This window comes from Eptesicus fuscus, chromosome 6 (assembly GCF_027574615.1).
Source record: "Eptesicus fuscus isolate TK198812 chromosome 6, DD_ASM_mEF_20220401, whole genome shotgun sequence".
NCBI lineage: Eukaryota > Metazoa > Chordata > Mammalia > Chiroptera > Vespertilionidae > Eptesicus > Eptesicus fuscus.
In genome coordinates this window covers 61,698,604-61,719,629 of record NC_072478.1, presented here as the reverse complement: position 1 = coordinate 61,719,629, position 21,026 = coordinate 61,698,604, and the positions used below count along the sequence as shown (strand labels likewise).

General features: G+C 39.1%; 1 long non-coding RNA gene across 1 annotated transcript in view; it reads right to left on the bottom strand.

The window, feature by feature from the left end:
* Nucleotides 1–20,207: 20,207 nt before the first annotated feature.
* LOC114231548 (uncharacterized) overlaps nucleotides 20,208–21,026 on the bottom strand; it is a 49,697-nt gene continuing 48,878 nt past the window's right edge. The window contains exon 3 of the long non-coding RNA XR_008556244.1: nucleotides 20,208–20,380. This is a non-coding gene — a long non-coding RNA (uncharacterized LOC114231548). The remainder of the gene's footprint in view (nucleotides 20,381–21,026) is intronic.

Below are 21,026 nucleotides of genomic sequence, written 5' to 3'. Positions count from 1 at the left end.
TCAGGCTAAACATCAAATGCTCAAAATAGGAAAAAGTAATTGGCAACATAAGTAAATGTATTATCATATTGGCTACCTTTTTAAGTTAACTAAAGGCCTGGTGCACGGATTTGTGCACCAGTGGGGTCCCTTGGCCTGGCCTTGGGGATCGATCCGAAACCGGCTCTACGACCCCCTGAGGGGTCCCGGATTGTGAGAGGGCAGTTTTCAGGTGATGCACCCCAGAATCGGGCTCCCTCCTCTCTGGTTCTGGGTGCGTCACCCGAGAACTGCCGCTGCCAAGTGACCGCAGCTTGGCAGCTCCTGCATTGAACGTCTGCCCCTGGTGGTCAGTGTGCATCATATCTAATGGCTGGTCGGCCAGTCACTTAGGCTTTTATATATATAATAGTAACTTTATACATTTAAGAAGATTAAACTTAAACATTTTTATTGATCATTATGATTTCATGTCATATATACCTTCATATATGCATGTTAATATTCTTATGTATTTTTGAATTGCTTATATATATTCATTATCTCTGCACACAATTTATAACTTTGTACAAAACTGACTGATTAAATTAAGATCCTTTTGATAGGATATAAATTTTCTATTGCTTTATTTTATTTTTAAACTTATAAATAAATATTCCAGAGTTCTATTTTTCAGATTAAGAGTTTAGAAGACTGTAGTTTGTGACAATTGTGGGAGATAATGCAGAGAAGGAAATAAACTTGAGCAGACTTTGTTGGTTTTTATTAAGCCTTTGACAAAAAATGGAAACAAGTGGGATTTTGACTTTTTATAAGCTATGGGAAAAACAACATAACTCCATGCTAGTATATTTTGTAATAGCCTGGAGTGATTTTTCTATTTGTATTTTATTATCTACTTGTATTACTAGAAAGAATGTCCCTTTGGTCTCTAAAAGGCAATGTTAAATGTAGCTTCCTTGGAGAAAAGTGCTTCTCTTGTTCTTTGGGAGTACTCTGAATATCTCATTTGAGAGGAAAAATGAACTTGTCCAAGTTGCTTTTATTTGTTCAAAAAAGATGTACTATAATTTCCAGTTTATAAGCCTCTCCAAATAAGTCAGGCTGGCCATATTCAGAGTATGTAATGTCAACATCAAATATAAAATAGCCAGTTATTTTAGCAGCAAAGTCAGTTTATTCAGGATTAGCAGAGAATTGCAATCGGGGACAAGCAAGGTATTGCACACCAGTGTCAAGTTCAAAGAGACAAGGAGAAAGGTTACCTTTCATTAGGTTTCAGGATACAATTGTGGAGGGTTGTTTTGAACAAAAGTTCAGTGGAGAATAAGAGTTTGAGGTTGTGGTAGTTTCTCGTTTGTTGTGAAAGGTGCTTGGTGCACTCCTGAGGCAGGGAGGGATCTTCCTTCTTTGCTTAAAAGCAAGAGGTGAAATTCCTATGGGAAACATGTCCTCCTTTGTCAAAATAATTCTTTTCTTCCTTCTTCCATATTGGTAGGTAGGGGTAGCAAGGAATAGCTAGTGGGTGAGAGCTCCCCCTTCAGGTCTTCTAAATTCAATTTTAAATGAGGTTTCTTTTGTTTTTACAGGAAATTTGTTAGAAATTACATCCCCAAACACACACATACAAACAAACAAACAAAACAAAAAAAAAAACCCACATAAAAGCTTTTACAATTCTATGCACCATTAAAAAACAAAATTCAACTGAATGGATTTAAAGATCTAATTCGCTTTTTGCAACAACTCAGGAATCAAGCAGTATCCCATCAAGTGAACAGAGAGGGGCTCCAAGGAATTGGACAAAACCAGGGAAGGTTTTTATAGGAAACTGGGAGGAGCAAGAAAATTATTAGCAAAAGAAAATAAACAATTATTTCAGGTAAGATCACTTATCTTTTCGGGAAGGGCTGCAGAGGTCTTAGCAGGGAGATTTCTTCACTAAAGTTGATCAGAAAATCTCAACTTTAAATTCCACTCCTGGTAGGGACTGAAACTGTAATTGTCTTGGTTTTTTGTTTTGGAAGCAAATGACCCCACCTTGGGCAGGTTTCTTTTTTAACAGTACTAAAGATTTATTTTGTTGGTAAAGTATTTTAAATAAAGTATTTTAATAATTTTATTTTCATCAAAATATTTCTATATTTTAAAGCTTTAATCTGTATTTAAAATTATTTTCCAGACACATATATGTATATAGAGTTTAACATAGTCTTTATCATATGAATTTGCATATATAAATCAAAGTTAAAATGGGACAGTATTTGGAAGCCTCCCAATTTTTTGAATAGTCCATGATTTTTACAATAAAATTATATTATGTTTAAGTAAAAACATACATCTATTTTCAGTAATATTGTGTATAAAAATGCAACAAATTCTTTATCAGTGTTATTAGGTTACTTGCATGATTAATTATGTAAGGAAAAAACTTAGGTTATATAGAATAATGTAAAATTATTTTAATTTTACTCTCAAATATAGATAGGAAATTTCAATTAGTAATGTTTCCCAATAGAAACATACCTTTATAATTATCTATAATCAAATCACAAAAAGCTTATCACAATAATTAAGGATTAAACTATGGGAAACTGTGTGATAAAAGCCAGAGGGAGGGAGGGGCCAGGGCTGGACAGAGGTGGGCAAAGGTGAGGGGAATGGGGATATTTGTAATAGGGTCAACAATAAAGTAAGTAAGTAAGTAAGTAAGTAAGTAAGTAAATAAATAAATAAATAAATAAATTTTATATCTATATAAAGAAAATTCTGATAAATAGAGTGAAGAAATAAAACAGAGTCACTATAATCAAGCTGCTAAATTACCTAAATCGAGTAGGTTGAATTATGAGAAAAATATTCTATTCTTGTATAAACTAGCCTGAGAACTTAAACTTCTGACTTTTCCTTTTCTGCATCATTGCCTGGTTATACATCAGACCTCCAAATAACCCTCTCATTACCCGCTAAAACACTCACATATCCAGACAACCTGGCATCCGTTACCCAGACCACAGGACTTGACAGGACTTCCTGGTGCCCACTTCCAGACCACCTTGTATCCATCATCCAGAAAACCTGATATCTGATTGATCTGAACCAATATTAAGGCAAAGAATGCAGGATTGATTAATTTTAAGAACATACCTTTTACTATAAGAAAGTTAGGATCTAAAATCGGAAACTTTAGAAAAGTTTCTGTTAAAATATTTTAACTTTTCTTTCTTCTTTGACACACTTTGGGATTTTTGTCTAGCTGTGATTATGGTTTGCAAATCCTAAGGTCCTTGACTGAATCTTTATCAGTTATTTCTACCCAAAGCCTCCTGATTTATTTATGCTCGGTTGAAAATTCTAACTTTGCGTGTTATTTATTAAGGAACAAAATTTTTGATACAAATCAAATCTCCATGCTTTACTCTTTTGCTTATTATTATAATTTAAAGTATGGCTTTTTTTCTTTATCCTTACACTATATTTAAGTCACTTTATTCCAGAGGATTGGCTGACATTAATACTTTCAAGTAAAACATGCTAAATATCTGTGGCCATGATTCTCTTCCTTTTTTTGGCTTTTTATTCTGTTCTGATTCATTTCCCATTCACATGATATATGAGAGAATGAAGACTAATATATAGGGTGTCCCAATAATATATATATATATATATATATATATATATATATATGCACTGTAACAGCTGGTAGCTCAATTTTGAAAATGAAATGTATTTTAATAAATACTGCCTTTATAATTATTCAAAGTGTGTATATACATTTTTGGGGGATACCCTATATATAGTGTTACCATCAAATCTTTGGTTTTATCCACTTTAGTATTTAGTAAACCTACTTAATTTTTCTTGTATGAGGAAAGATCAATAAGGGAAAGTAATAATTAAAGTGGTTATTTAAAATTAAAATGAGATTCCAAATAGTGAGAAAAAATGATAGTTAATAAATCATATATGTGTGTGTGTGTGTGTGTGTGTGTGTGTGTGTGTTTAGTAAGAAATGAAAATAATACTATATCAATTTGCAAGTTTTATTCTTTCTATGATAGCTCAGCTTCCTACTAACAATATAATTTAATTGCAAAAACCCCATAGAATATTTTAGCTTAAAAGATTATTGGAAAAAAATCACCTAGTCCTATCTAATAAAAGGCTAATATGCAAATTGTCCCCTTGGGAATTCGACGGACCCAGAGTTCTACTGCTTGCTATGATATGTGCTGACCACCAGGGGGTGGCACGGAAAGAAGGCTGCAGCTGGAGGAAGGAAGGCCCCAATCGACCCTGATCAGCGGCCAGGCCTAGGGACCCTACATCTAGTATAAAATAAAACTATAAAATGGTGATTAATAAGTAAAGGAAGTATAGCTAACCCGATCAGTGTGGCGCAGTGGTTAAGTGTGGACCTAGGAACCAGAATGTCAAGGTTCAATTCCCAGTCACCCAGTATGGGGTGTGTAAGAGGCAGCCAATCAATGATTCTCTCTCATCATTGATGTTTCTATCTCTCTCTCTCCCTTCCACTCTGAAATCAATAAAAAATATTTTAAAAATAGAAGTATAGCTAAATATAATTTGATTATTAAATTATATGGTCAAATATATCAGAATCTAGCAATGATGAGAAGCTTGAGTTCAATAAATTGCAGTACCTTTATGGTCATGTCTTTTACCAGAGTCACAAATTGTCTGCATTTTAGCTCCTACACTTTATTATTCTATCTCTTGTGTATCAGCTAAAGCTATTTATAGATAAAGCAATCCTACCTAATAAAATGGTAATATGTAAGTTACCATCACTCCACTACGCCCACTATTGGGCCAGAGGGAGGCGCAGGGGGCAGGACTCGGGGTGGCCGGGGTAGCCGATTGGGCCGGCAGGACGCTGAGCTCGCGTCGCCAGTGGTGGTGCGAGCTCAGCATCTGCACCATGGCTCTGCTGCGGCACAGAAGGGGTCTCTGGGGCAGCGAGCTCATGTCCAGCCACGGACCATCAAAAGCGGGGGAGCTGGGTGCTCTTCTGCTCCGGCACCAGGCCTTTCAGAAGCCTCCGGCTCGGCGAAGGCTTCTGAAAGGCCTGGTGCACCAGCGGACAGGCACCCAGCTCCACCGCGATTGAAAGCAAAAGTGTGTAGGGGACCCTACACATGCATGATTCAATCATGCACTGGGCCTCTAGTCATAAAATAATATACGCATATGAAGATTACATTTCTAAACATTAAGATCAAGTTGTAGATTATATAATACTTTCATGTGACCTTTTACTCCTAAATTCCTCAATGTGTTCATTCTAAGGGACATTCTCATAAGTAATCACAGAACAATTAATACCAGGAGACTAATATTGATACAACATTATTATCTAATCTGTAGTCCATCAAATGAGGTGGAATTCAGGATTTAAAAAAGGATCAGGAAAATGGAAATCAAACTATGAGACATTAGAATTGAAATTTCAAAACTTTAAAAAAGTTTCTTACATTAAAATATCATTAAGAATACATTTAAGTCTCTTCATTAAAATAAAAATGATAATAAGCAGCTTCTTAATTTTTAAATAATTTTTCAAGAACTATATTTTGGTATAATATCAGATACTTTGTAGCTTCCTCATATTTCCACTCAAGAAAAAAGCATATCTAAATCTGTAATGTCTCAATTTTCCCATCTGTGACTCTTCCTGTCTCATGAGTGTGCATAAATCAATAGATTATATTTTTTCATAGATGGGAATTTACTGAGCCTTTGATAGCTACCCAGCAACTAAAAAAGAGAGAGGACTTGACTGTTAACTCAGTTATATCTTCAATCAAATGGTCTGTCTGCAGTCCTTAAAGTATTCTTTATGACTTCACTGCTATAGTTAGTTATTCCACCAAAGGAAATTAATCTCAGAATAACTCCAATGTGCTTTATAGCTATAGAAAGAACTGTGATTTTTATGCTAACTGAACATAATTCATGAGTATAAAACATGTTTACTTTTTATCAATAATGATTATACTGCTTAAGTTAAATAGCATAAAATTAAACAACTCAATTACCACTTATTCAAACTAATTTAAAAATCAAGTAATTCCTCAAAATTTTACATTTTAAGGATTTTGTAAATATGAAGTAATTCACTATCCACAATTTAGATATTCTTTTCACTTACATTTTTAAAAACTACCTTCTTAGAAGCCATAACAAAACAAAACTCAAAAACTCATAATCACTCCTATGTTTGTACAGTCAATAAAAAAAATACTTTTCCCCTGACTTTCATAAACTTATTTTTCTTTCTCAAGATGGCTTATCTTATGGAAATCTTTATTTCTTCCTTTGAGTAAGTTAGAAAGCAAGATCCCTAAGTTAGACACTATACAAGCAGTAACTGAAGAATCATATTGCTGACCTTTTAAGGAATATCTGCTGCTTATAGGGGAAAAAAAGAAATTTTGAGAATAAATGGGAATTAGAACACTAATATATCAGTAAGTAATATTTTTAAAAAGTTACATAAAAAGCCAAACAAATAAACATCCTACTTTGTTTTGGAATATATATCTAATTTCCCCAGTATAACATTAAACTATTAGATAAATTTCATGTTCTGATATGCAAGCTAATCAGAACTGGCCTAGAATTAGACACATTTTATCTTATGAAATTGGGAAATTCTACTTTAAAGGGTATGATATTAAAAGCATTTAAAATTTGTTTTTCACTATCACGAACATGTGCAATAATAATGAAAAGAACTGACAAAATTCTGGACTAACCAAGAATATGCAAATGAATTAGCAAAAGGTTTTTTAAAGCCAGATTGACAGGAACATGCTAATGACTATGTTCTGACTACTAGAGATTCCATTATAATTTACATCCTCAACTTGGGTGCTTGCAAGCCAAGAGAGCTGTAACATTTCAGTTGAACAGTGCAAGCTCTGTGAGCAGTCTTTTCAAGTGTGTGCTCCACATCTTTCACATGTTAATTGTGTACATACATACAAGTTACCTAAATTTCTACACCTCAAAAATGACAAATAAAATTGGTCCTATGTATGGAGTAATTTAAAATTCAATCCTAAAACAAATCAAGCACATTTTATTTGAATTATATTTTTTCCATAAAAGTTTTTTTTTGTTAATTATAGAGGATGATATATTATTGACAAATATAGGCAAATTAGGAACAATAAAAGAAAAAAATATTTAAGAAAAATGAGCTATACTTTAAATGAAACATTTAATTTGTGCTTTCAGAAAGACTATGAGATATTCACAATAATTTAAATATTAAAATAATACATCTCAGTTACTACTTACTAAGGTCTTACAGTGTTTACTAAGTATTTGTGTGTTATTGTAAGAAATCCTTATAACAAAACTATTAGGTAGATATTATTATTCACATTTTAAAGGTAAGAAAACTGTACAGCCGAGAGTTTATATTGTTTGTCAAATCCAATTTAGCTCATAGGGCATGGATCAAAGATTCTAAGCCCTTTCTGTTTGGATCCAAACTATTTGAAAATGTTTCTTTTTTTTTCCTTGCAAATTATTGTTTTCATTTAAAAGAATTTATCTTCAGCAGAATACATTTTACATAGTCTTAATTTACCATCTCTGGATTTAGAATAAGTAGTCTCTTTCTTACTAGTGTTTCTCCAAATAATTTTGTAGAAAAAGTCTTTTTCTTCCACGTGCTTCTCCAAAGTTTAAACATGTTAAACAGCAAGTAGCTTGAAGACTAAACTTTTAAAATGTGTCGCCTTTTTAATTTTACCCTTATAATAACTGTAATAGACAAAAAAAGGCTTCTAACAAAACCTTCACTGAATTTATTTCAACATTAAAATAAATTACTTGATTTCCCTTCAATACTAGTATCTTGTGTATAAATACATAAGCACACATTCTAACTACTAAACAGCCTATACTATAAGAGAAAAATGATCAGGAATTCTCATGCAGTTATACTAAGATACTCTGGACAATCCTGGGAAGGAAGAAAAGGAATTTTTTTTTTTTTTACCAGTTCCAATGCTTCCTTAATGTATAAACTTATGTCCTCGCTAAACTGTCAGTAGCAGAGCATATGAAACAAAGATAATATTGTTCCTTTCTCATGGAATCACTTACGTGAGTTAGAAAGAGAAAAATGAACTAACCATGAAATCTTCCATGGTGTTAAATCTAATACTGTGTTATGAGAAGTTCTTCAGGCTTTATATTTTGCAATATCTTATAAAATAAGCACAGGAGGGCCATCTATAGCAATAATATGAGAGTTAGGAGCTTTGAAATTACCCTTTCTTTGATAATGACTAACATTTTTAAGTAAGATATATTTTTAAATGGTAAACTGGCAAAATATCAAGTGATGTTCAGACAAAAGGAATTAAATAAGCAAAACCATGAAGCTAAGAATTAAGAAAGATAAGCAGCAGCCTTTGCTCTGAGGGCATTTCCAAAATGAGTGAAATTGAAATTTAGTGTTTAAGTCCCACACCATGTGAAGAAAAGGAGACAAAACTCTGGGCTTAGGTGGGAAATCTGACAGAAGTCCTACCTCTGTGAATCTGTGATCCCAAATGACCTGCTCTCACTGTGCAATAAAACAGAACTGCGCCTTCTAAGAGGAGGCTAAGACAAATCAATTATAAACTCTGGTGCTGGGTCGTAAAAAAAGGTACTTTGCTGAGACTTTAGGGCTATAAACACACACAAAACCAAGGTGGTCTGACAGAGGTCAGGCTGAGCATTTATTCACCAAATTAAAATACAAAAATATTTTTAAAAATATATTTTTATTGATTTCAGAGAGAGAGAGAGAGAAACATCAGTGAGAGAGAATCATTGACCGGCTGCCTCCTACATGCCCCACACTTGGGATTGAGCCCTCAACCTGGGCATGTCCCCTGACTGGGAATGGAACCTTGACCTCTTAGTTCGTAGGTCAATGCTCAACCACTGAGCCACCGCAGCCGGGCAAAAATACAGTCTTTTAAAAGCAAAGCCTCTTTGGATTTTAAGCAAATTCAAAAATTTTTTAAAGGACACATTTCAGAAACATATTTATAAATCAAACAAATAGTACATTGAAAGATACAGAGCTTTGGGAGAGGTACTCTGCCAAGGCCATGAGCATCTCTGCACATCTTTTGAGGGTGCCAGAGTGCACGGTTACACGTCTCCTTCTGCCGAGTAGTTTCTGCAGCTACATAGACAACAGGTATGTCAAGGCTATTCTGTATGTGCTTACTCCCTGGAGGCAAGAGTGACGAGGGACTGGGCCTGATTGTTTGATATTTGTAGGATATTGACTGCTAAAAAAGTACTAAGCCTTGGATACCGTATTTTTTTAATTTTTATTTTTTTGCTTTTTAAAAACTAGTTAGATAATTGCATATTCACATGGAGCTATAAGAAACAATACGAAGAGATTTCATATATCTCTAACACAGTGTCCCCTAAAGGTAGCATCTTGCTAACCTATATCACTATCACAACCTGTATATTGACAGTGATATAGTCAAGATAGAGAACATTTCCAAAGACACTGGTAAAATCTTGTCGGATCACGGCTGAAACATCAGTCATCCTCATGACAAGTGCTACAGATTCTCACACAGGAGTCTGAATGCAGTGGCCTGTCTTCTCAGAAATGCTCAGTCTCATGAGTCCCAGAGGAGGAGGGATGCAGACCTGGAATGCAATCTCCTGAACAATTAAGTTTATGCACGATTTTTAAAAAACATATTTTATTGATTTCAGAGAAGAAGGGAGAGAGAGAGAGAGAGAAACATCAATGATGAGAGAGACTCACTGGTCACCTGCCTCCTGCATGTCCACACTGGGCATCGAGCCCACAACCCGGGCATGTGCCTTGACCGGGAATCGAACTGTGACCTCCTGGTTCATTGGTCAATGCTCAACCACTGAATCATGCCTTTCTTATGAGAGGTTAAGTGTATCCCATAGCACACTAACTTCCTTTACTTGCCATTGCTGCTTGCTCCTCTCCCAGTATCAGGGTGAGAGCTCTATGGACTTCCACACACTATCAGCTAGTGCCATAGTAAGACATGCTTTTCAGGAAATTTGTCTCTGTGGGGATGGTGCCAGTTATGTCATCAACAGATGCTTTACCCTTAGAAAGGAAACCAACTACAATATTAAATTTTAGATTATACATTCAGATATTTTCCTTGACAAACAGGATCTCCTTTTCCCACTTTGAGAAAAAATTACTCACAGCAGCCCATACAACCAAAACGAGTCAACGCCCATCCAGCTTTTCAGGGGGAGCAAATTCCAAGATCCAGGTTCACTGCTTTTCCTGCCTCGAAGCCCATTGCTTATCTCCAGGAAAATTTCTGTCTTCGGCCTTACATCAGAATTTTTGCAAACAGTGCTCCCATATTACCAATTTTGTACAGATATCCTTCTGGGAGGGAAAACCTTGAGGCCAGAGCTCTGGTAAGTATTTAACTTCACATGAGCACTGAACTGTCCATTCCCTAAAAGTTAATTTTAAAGTATAATGAAGTAGGAATAGATACATCTTAAATATACATTAATAAAAGAGAAACATGCAAATTAACCATCACTCTGCTACACCCACAAGCCACACCCACCAGCCAATCAGGAGCAAGTATGCAAATTAACCTAACCAAGATGGCAGCCGGCCATGGAGCTGGAGCAAGCAGGAGGCTTGGGTTGCCCCAGCAATGGAGGAAGCCAAGCTTCCCGCCCTAGCCGGCCCTGGCCTCCACTCAAGGCTACAAAGTTTCAATTGCAGAAGATAAATAAATCCTAGATACTTGTTTCCAGCCGGCCCTGGCCTCCACTCAAGGAGGTGCTGGAAAAAAAAAAAAAGAAAAAGAAAAAATGGAGGGGCTGGGGACCTTGGGTCGCCTGGGGGGTGATCAGGCCAGGATGGGAAGGCAGGGGCTGTTGGGGGTAAGCAGACCAGCATGGGGGCCAGTTGGGGGTGAGCAGGCTGTCAGTGAGGGTCAGTTGGAGGTAATCAGGACAGCAGGGGGGGCAGTTTGGAGTGAGCAGGACAGCAGGGGGGCAGATGGGGGCGAGCAGGCCGGCAGGCAGAGTGGTTAGGGGCAATCAGGCAGGCAGGCAGGCAGGTGAGCGGCTGGAGCCAGCAGTCCCGGATTGTGAGAGGGATGTCCAATTGCCAGTTTAGGCCCGATCCCTGTAAACCAGCACTAGGACATCCTTCGAGGGGTCCCAGATTGGAGAGAGTGCAGGCTGGTCTGAGGAACAACACCCGCCCCCCCCCCCCGCCCCATGCACAAATTTAGTGCACTGGGTCACTAGTAGTTATATATTTTTCTTGGAACTAGGAAGTAATTATCAATAGATTCAATGGATTAATAGATTCTGTGATTTGTTTTTACCTTTAGATTATTAAAAGACAAAATCTTACTCTATACAGTGTTCACCTCATACTATATACTGCTTGAAATATTTTTTAGTAAAAGTTGGTCATCTATGCATATAATGCATATTAATAGCTACACACAGAAAAGAGTCTATTGGTACACTGAACCATTAATTAATCATTAATTGATAATTTTATAACTGAAAGTAATTTATTTCCAAAAAAATATGAAAACAATTTTTGTTCAAAAGGAAATAATTTTTAATATAATATTCATTTTTAATTTTTTTCTTTCATTAACTTGCTTTACCTTCAATATCTTTTGAACCAAAAAACAATAATTTATCCTATGATTTATTATTTCAATATAAAACCAAGTATAGAAAATAGATTGTTTCATTTGTACTCATTAAGGCAATTTTAACACTATACTGATGCTGCTAGATAGCAATTTCATACCACTACTAATGAAATACTAAAATTAAGTAGCAGAATAATTTTAATTCACAATTAGTAGGTAAATGAGCAAAAGTTTACAAGTCATTAAAGTTTCTAATTGTTTTTAAAATTTATCTCAGTTTCAGTTTTTAGACTTTAGTAAGTTTCAATTTAATGTGCTATCTATTGAAATAATATGATTATAGAAGCTATGTGTTATCATCTTTAATAGTAATACTGAAATATATTGTGGTATGAGACTGAATCCAGCTAAGCATTAAAACAGTGAACTGAAGAAACTATTTGGTACTCAGAGTAAATAACAGTTCGTAGATAATTCACTACAATTTCAGAGTGACAAACATAAATTAAAATGAATTCAAACTAAGCAATAATTTGAAAGACTTGGAAGAGGTTATTAGCAATATATATTAGAAGAGAAGCAGAAAACATAGTAAATTCAACATAATTTTATAAGTATAATTTCCATAAGCTAGAAGAGTTTTATGAAAAAGTATTTACTGATTAGCCTTTCTATTTTATTACTGAGTACGATATTTAGCATTACATCATGAATTTAAATGAAATCAATAGAAATATGACAAATGGTATATTCTCTCCCATTTAAAAAAATATACCTGTATTTCTCTCTTTTGTTTAGAGCCTGAAACCACTGAAATAATGGCTTGTCCATGAATCACCCAATGGGCACTCTGCAAAATTTAGAAGCTCTTTCTCACAATAATATTCCTGGGAAAATATTCCTCTTTTCTCCTGCTCACTACCTTCCCTCATAACTGTCATTCTGCCACTTACGTCCACCATTTGATGTATAGCAACTGCTATATTACAAAAACAGCATTAAATACATGAAAGCACTAATTTATGTTGTAATCTCTGCCTATTCATAAAGCATGCTTAGTGGAGAAAAGAAAATATACACTATATAGTAAAACTATGGGAATTTAGAACTAAGTAAGGCTGGTGATCTCTAGCCATTCCTCCTACCCATTTCCCATTTCCCATTTCCCCTCACCACCTCGATTCCCGGCAAAGCTTCCTCCTTGAGAAGCTACACTTCTCAGGCCAGGACTATTGCAGGAGTCTTATTGGTGCCTACCTATAATGTTTTCTTTTTAGAAGTTTCAGACTGCATAATATATTTTCAAAGCCAGATATGTTGAGTAGTAAATAGATTCTCTGATAAAAACATGCTAGTATTTTCAAAAGATGAATCCATTATTTCCCTTGACTAGAGGTAGTTCATTATGAATTACCCACGTTTTCAATCCTTACAAATGCTCAATTTAATCTTGACTAGAGTTCAGGGTTCCTCCTGATTTGTATTGGAAATACTCTATTCTTCCACGCATCCTTTTCCTTAAGTTTTAATAAGTTAGTTCATCAAGCTATAGTCATCTTCTACTTTGTATCCAAACTGGCTAACCAACGACAATATCTCTTGATATGTAACTCCTATACTATTCTGACTCCAAAATTCTTTAACTATCTTTTTTTTTATACTAACATGTACATTCACATTCCATTTTGACTTAATATTTATGCAAAATTAAAAAGATTCTTGCCTAGAGTATAATAATTGTATAAGTTAATCATAACTGTCAACAATTATATAAACAGAAGTTATAACTTCACTTTTAAAAAAAGATTTCTATTGTGTATTACTTTGGGAATTTAATATCAACTATTCTCTCTAAATTTCTAAGTTCACATGGTATAGTTTCAATATTTACTGATGTATGAATTTATGAATCTCTGCTAAATTCCATTTGCTTGTTCCAATATTACATCAGTTGTCAAGATCAATAAACTAGTAATTTTGTAGTATCATTAACCAATTTCCTTTCCCCAAACTATTTAGTACAATGTAGGTTTAAATAATATTTCTAAAGCATTGCTTTCATTAGATCAATTAAGTCCATTAAATAAATCCATGTTGCTTATCTAGTCAATACTATCTGTATATATGCTTTATACATGCTGATCCTCTATATGCATCCTCCTCCACTTAATAACATTTAAGGTTCAGAGTAACATCTATCTGTTCCATTAGATTTTTATGAGCATTGTTAAAGGATGCCAGTATATTGTTCTTATTATAAGAACATTGAAATGTAATCATACTTGCATATCAGTATTCTGCTTTCTTGTTTACTTATGTGCATTTGTTATTTTTCCTTTGTTCATTTTCTCTATCATGTTCTCTGCCCATTCCTGCACATGCCTAAATCTTGCTCATCATTCTAAACAAATCTTGCATTCAGAGATCATAATAATCTGGCCACTCAGTGTAAAAAGACATTGGGAAAAAATACTGAAATACTCTGAAATGGCCAAGAAGGCCTTAATGGTACCCTAATTTTGATTAAAATAAGCAAGCCTTTTCCTTACTCTAGATTCAGAACACTCTTTTTTTTTTTTAGATTATTTACTTCAGATAGCTTGTATTATAATTTCTTTCTCTGCTCCTTAGATATGCAAATGTGGAGAGCAGCTACAGCATTTGGACAGGTTCAAGCCTCAGACTGACGAGAGGGCACGGTCCTCTTGTGGCAAAGCCACATACAAGTCCCAGCTTGGAGGCCAAAGCCCTCCCAGCACAATTGTAGCCAAAGGCTATGGTTGTAAGCTTGACCTTATGGTCCGACCTTGTGGTCCCAGGTGGCTGAGGGATGTGGGCTCGGGGAGGTGCAGCAAGTGCTGCCAAAACAAAGTTTGATAGAGATCTCAGGTGCATGTAATTAAGTAGATTTGAAACTTGCAAGAACATTGTAAACATCTTGACCACTCCCTTGTTTTGCTGACTATAAAATAAGGACTCTGTTTATAGGCTGTGTCACTGTCTCTCCATCTGAGAACAGTGTCCCACCTGGCCCCAGCTATATTCTCTTGTCTATTTTCTTTAATCCTTCACTGCCACCCCCAAACCCCCCCCCCCAACTTCTCAGGTTCACCACTGGCCATGCTGGACGCAGTTCACGCAAGTCTTCTCCCACTCTCTTGCCAGCTTTATGTCCCAGGACTATCTTTCTCAATGACCTGGGAGCCATTCCTTTGAAATGTCATCATCAATGAAGATAGTGCCCCAGTCTCCTAGTTTGTGTAGGAGGGTAGAGGCCTAACATCAGCAAGAACTTTGCTCCAAGTCACAAAAATATCTCTCCTGTCAGGAAGATATGAGAAATTTTACTTTCCTGTTGGGTAAAGTAAATTAGAAAACACGGATAGCCTATGACTTCCTTCTCACTCCAACCTCACTATGAAAATCAGTATGGAGGCTCCTCAAGAAATTAAAAATAGAACTATCTTATGATTCAGCAATTTCTATAACCTTTTTGTCAGCAGAGTTGAGCCTGACTTCTGGCTTCCTTTCCTGACTGCAGTAATCTTAAATCCTATCTAATAATAGAGTAGTATGCAAATTAACCGTACCTCTGCGACAAAAATGGCGGCCCCCATAGCCACAAGATGGCGGCGACCAGTACGCTCAGCCCCGCCGGAGTTCCCCAGTCCCAGGGAGGGCTGCCGCTGAGAGCCGGGCAGCCCCCGGTGTCAGGCTGGGAGGCGTCTGTACCCCACGCCGCCATCACCTCCCGGAGGCCACCCGGGGTGTCCGGATGGGAGGCGTCCGCGCCCCCACGCCGCCAACCCCTCCCGGAGCCAGCCCGGGGTGTCGGGATGGGAGGCGTCCGCGCCCCCACGCCGCCAACCCCTCCCGGAGGCCGCCCGGGGTGTCCGGCTGGGAGGCGTCCGCGCCCCCACGCTGCCAACCCCTCATGTAGGCAGCCCAGGGTGTCCGGCTGGGAGGCGTCCGCGCCCCCACGCCGCCATCGCCTCCGGGAGGCAGCCCGGGGTGTCCGGATGGGAGGCGTCCGCGCCCCCACGCTGCCAACCCCTCCCTGAGGCAGCCCGGGGTGTCCGGCTGGGAGGCGTCCGCGCCCCCACGCCGCCAACCCCTCCCAGAGGCCGCCCGGGGTGTCCCGGAGCCAGCCCGGGGTGTCCGGCTGGGAGGCGTCCGCGCCCCCACGCCGCCATCGCCTCCCGGAGGCCGCCCGGGGTGTCCGGATGGGAGGCGTCCTCGCCCCCACGCCGCCAACCCCTCCCGGAGCCAGCCTGGGGTGTCCGGCTGGGAGGCGTCCGCGCCCCCACGCTGCCAACCCCTCATGTAGGCAGCCCGGGGTGTCCCGGAGCCAGCCCGGGGTGTCTGGATGGGAGGCGTCCGCGCCCCCACGCCGCCATCCCCTCCCGGAGCCAGCCCGGGGTGTCCGGATGGGAGGCGCCCAGGACCCCACACTGCCATCCCCTCCTGGAGGAAGCCCGGGGTGTCTGGATGGGAGGCGCCCACGACCCCACACCGCCATCCCCTCCCAGAGGCAGCACGGGGTGTCTGGATAGGAGGCGCCCAGGACCCCACACTGCCATCCCCTCCTGGAGGCAGCCCGGGGTGTCTGGATGGGAGGCGTCCTGACCCCACACTGCCATCCCCTCCTGGAGGCAGCCCGGGGTGTCTGGATGGGAGGCATCCTGACCCCACACCGCCAACGCCTCCCAGAGGCAGCCCGGGGTGTCTGGATAGGAGGCGCCCAGGACCCCACACTGCCATCCCCTCCCAGAGGCAGCACGGGGTGTCTGGATAGGAGGCGCCCAGGACCCCACACTGCCATCTCCTCCTGGAGGCAGCCAGGGGTGTTTGGATGGGAGGCGCCCATGACCCCACACTGCCATCCCCTCCCAGAGGCAGCCCGGGGTGTCTGGCTGGGAGGCGTCCCGACCCCACACCACCATCGCCTCCCAGAGGCAGCCCGGGGTGTCTGGAGAGGAGGCACCCAGGACCCCACACTGCCATCCCCTCCTGGAGGCAGCCCGGGGTGTCTGGCTGGGAGGCGTCCCGACCCCACACCGCCAACGCCTCCCAGAGGCAGCCCGGGGTGTCTGGATAGGAGGCGCTCAGGACCCCACACTGCCATCCCCTCCTGGAGGCAGCCCGGGGTGTCTGGATGAGAGGCGCCCACGACCCCACACTGCCATCCCCTCCCAGAGGCAGCCCGGGGTGTCTGGATGGGAGGCGCCCTCAACCCCACGCTGCCATCCCCTCCCAGAGGCAGCCCTAGGTGTCTGGCTGGGAGGCACCCGCGCCCCCCAGGGAGCGAGTCAAGTACTGATGATTCTACCAAAGGAAAAGTTTAGAGAAAGAGAGGATAGAAAAGGAATAGAAGGAGAAAAGTAAGAAAGGGCAAAAGATGAAACATCAAGAAAAAGAAAGAAGAAAAAAAGGAAGAAACAACCACAGGATATCACCTTTCCAAGTCTCATGAAATTCCTGTTTAAGGAGTTTATTTTATGACTCTTTTAGTTTGGGTTTACATTTTTACTGTTTTGTCAAGACCACAGCAGGTACACTGTCCAATATGTTTTTTTTAAATAAATTTTATTGATTTTTTACAGAGAGGAAGGGAAAAGGATAGAGGCTAGAAACATCTATGAGAGAGAAACATCGATCAGCTGCCTCCTGCAGTATGTGCCCCCAACCAAGGTACATGCCCTTGACCAGAATCGAACCCGGGACCCTGAGTCTGCAGGCCGACACTCCATCCACTGAGCCAAACCAGTTATAGCTGTCCAATATGTTAAAGAAAAAACCCTATCTAATAAAGAGAGAATATGCAGGGGAGGGCATTTGGGGATGACCGGGTTGTCAGGGGAAAACAGTTGGAGATGATCTGGCTGGCAGGGGAGCAGTTAGGTGTCGATCAGGCTGGCAGGGGAGTGGTTAGGGCAGTGATGGCGAACCTATGACACGCGTGTCAGCACTGACACACGTAGCCATTTCTGATGACACGCGGCAGCATGCCGAGGATGAAACATTTGCTGCTCCTGAGGATGAAACATTTGCGACTAGAGTCTTGGAGTTAGTTTTTTCCTCAAAGTGACACACTACCCGAGTTATGCTCAGTTTTTTGGCGAAGTTTGACACACTAAGCTCTAAAGGTTGCCCATCACTGGGTTAGGGGGTGATCAGGCTGGCAGGCAGAAGTGGTTAGGGGCAATCAGGCAGGCAGGCGAGCAGTTGGGAGCCAGCAGTCCCGGATTGTGAAAGGGATGTCTGACTGCCTCTTTAGGCAGGGATTGGGCCTAAAGAGGCAGTCAGACATCCCCCGAGGGGTCCCAGATTGGAGACTGTGCAGGTTGGGCTGAGGGACACCCTCCCCCAGTGCACGAATTTCGTGCACCGGGCCTCTAGTTAATAAATAATTGCCCTTGCCTGTTTAACATTTTTCAATGTAACAGTATTTAATGGCATTTTTTAAATATACTTTTCAAGAGTGTTCTATTATTAAAAGACCAAATTGAGTAATTTCAATCCTATGTAATAAAAGGGTAACATGCAAATAGACCAAATGGCAGAACAACCAATAAAAGCATAATATGCTAATGCTATGCTAAGGCTGCTCAACTGCTTGCTATGACGTGCACTGACCACCAGGGGGCACACAGTCAACTGGTTGACCAGTCGCTATGATGTGCACTGACCACCAAGGGAAAGACGCTCTGACTGGTAGGTTAGCCTGCTGCTGGGGTCTGGCCAATCAGGGCTGAACGAGATGGGCCGGACATGCCTTGGAGCCCTCCCGCAGTCCCTCCCTGGCCCAATCGTGCACCAATGGGGTCCCTCAGCTTGGCCTGTGCCCTCTCACAATCTGGGACTCCTCAGGGGATGTCAGAGAGCCAGTTTCAGCCTGATTCCGCAGGCCACTCCCCTAGGGAGGGCGCCAGACACTGGGGTCATGGCTGGTGAGCACTGCTGCAGCAGCTTGAGCCTCTCCCGATTGGGATTGATTGGGCGTGAGCCCGCAGCAGGCACAGTGGGGCCAGGATGATCGGGAGCGGCAGGTAGGGGCTGCAGGTGGCGTTGGACTGAGGGTTTTGGCCCGATCCCTGCCTGCCACCCTGAGGAACCCCACCCATGCACAAATTCGTGACCAGGCCTCTAGTCTCTAATAAACATGTGATGGTATTTAATTTAGTCTAGTTGCACTTAACAGATTTCAATTTTTTAATGGTTTCAAATAACATTTTAATACCTAATTTTATATCCCATTTATCTTGTCTGGTTTTCAAAGTAAAGATAGAGATAGAAAGAGAAGTAGAGGCATAGAAGTAGAAAAAGAGAGAGAAGCAATAAATGCAATCCATCATTTGTATGAATGTACAGCACCAAGTGTGTGACATTGTGCTCTTTACAATATTAACTTAAAAATGTCATTTCCTCCAATTAAACAAATGTGAATATACTTCTAATAAACATAAAACCCATACTGTCTTTATTTTTGGGTGACAATTTACCCTTCCTACAACATACCCTTTGATGAATTTATGAAGTGTTACTGCTTCCAATTTTAAATTTTGACAGAAAGTGCTGTGAGTTGAGCCTGAATATATCTAAAATCAGGGTGTGAACAGTCAGTCGCCAATTATAAGTTGACCTCAATTTAGAAGGCACATTATTTTTAACTTTAAATTTTCCATGGTGAGTGATAGATCATTTACATGAGTAATTTTATTTGTAAAGCTTGAACACCAATTATAATTTTTGGTTTTTGATAACATACAGTATGAGATACAAGAGCTTTGTGGAACATTTTCCCATATTTAAATATTTTTTTAAAAACTTATGGTTGTGTATTTATACAGAATAATAAAAAAGTTAAAAATAAAACTAACTCATTCTTACCACTTTCATATTCCATGAATTCAGTTTTTTCCCTATTATTCACATCTTCATTAGCAAGAATTCCAAGAAAAGGGGGAGCTTATGGAGCTCATCATGTGCAATCATATTTGCATAATTAAGTAGAAAATATCAGGTAGTGTCATGTAAATAAACACGTTTAGTCTATTGAAGGCATTAACTTGCTTCCTTAAGAATGATATCTGAGAAGATAATCAATTTATTTTTATATATTAAAATTTTAATTTCTCAAATAGTGATTATTTTATTACAAAATATGTGACTTGGTGAACATAAATCATTTCATAGTAATTTTGGCAAATCTTTAAACTTGAAATTATATTTTAACAAGATTTAAAAGGTACAATACATCTTTGAGTCTGATTGTGTATATTTTCTTTTAAACATTAAAAATGGCCCACTATCAGTTTTTTTTTATTATCTTGATTTAAATTTAGATAAAATGACCACTTACAGCAATCCATAATTGACCAGTACATGTTGCCAGAAATCATGCTGCTTTCATTAGGATTGCATTGCTGGGGCCAGCTGTTTTCAATAACGTAAAGAAAAATTCATCGAAAGTTCCCCGTCTTACATTGCTAAGAAAGCAGTGAAAACATTTTCATTTGGCTCTAGAGTAAACTTTATTGACCATAACTAAAGCAAGGTCAGATTAATGCATTGGCTCTGCCTTCAGGTAGCAGGGTCTCTTATGACTTCTCATTGCCAGCTTCCGTCATTTCACACCAGGTGATTCAAATGGCCATATGACAACTGCTCCCCAGAGCATTTCCAACTTGGGAGACAAACTGTGGAGAGATCACGAGACCCATCACTTTCAAAAGGAAAGAAAAAAATTACAGGTTTACAAATTGTGAGGTGTTTATTTTTGATTCATGCAATTTTCTATTCTGGGTAGTATTTAGATGAAAGTGGGTTTTTATTTTAAAAGCACTACTTTGCAAGATTGAGAGAGTCAATACATACTGATTAAAGTTTCAACTTACCAAGGATTTATAATAATGTATACCTATATTTGCCTAATAATCCAAACTGTAAAGCAAATTGTCAACTTTCTTAGAAACTAGAAATCAGAACATATATTTCCATAAAGAGTTTTCACATATCTCTTAGAAATAGATAAATTATCTTCCAATTAAACCAAACAAAAACAGTCATATAAAAAGCTTTGAACAACTAATTTGATCTAGAATACTGCTCTCGACAACGTCTGGCTGTTTTCACCAAGTCATCCTAGGGAATATATATATATATATATATATATATATATATATATATATATATATATATATGTCCAACCATCAAATATCAACAAAGTTTGCAGAACCAGTATTAGATGGCTGGTCAGAATGTAAATAACTAAGATAGAAATAGAAACAAAACACTTCAAAATTTAAAAAAATATACATCTCAATATTCATAAGTCAAGTAAGT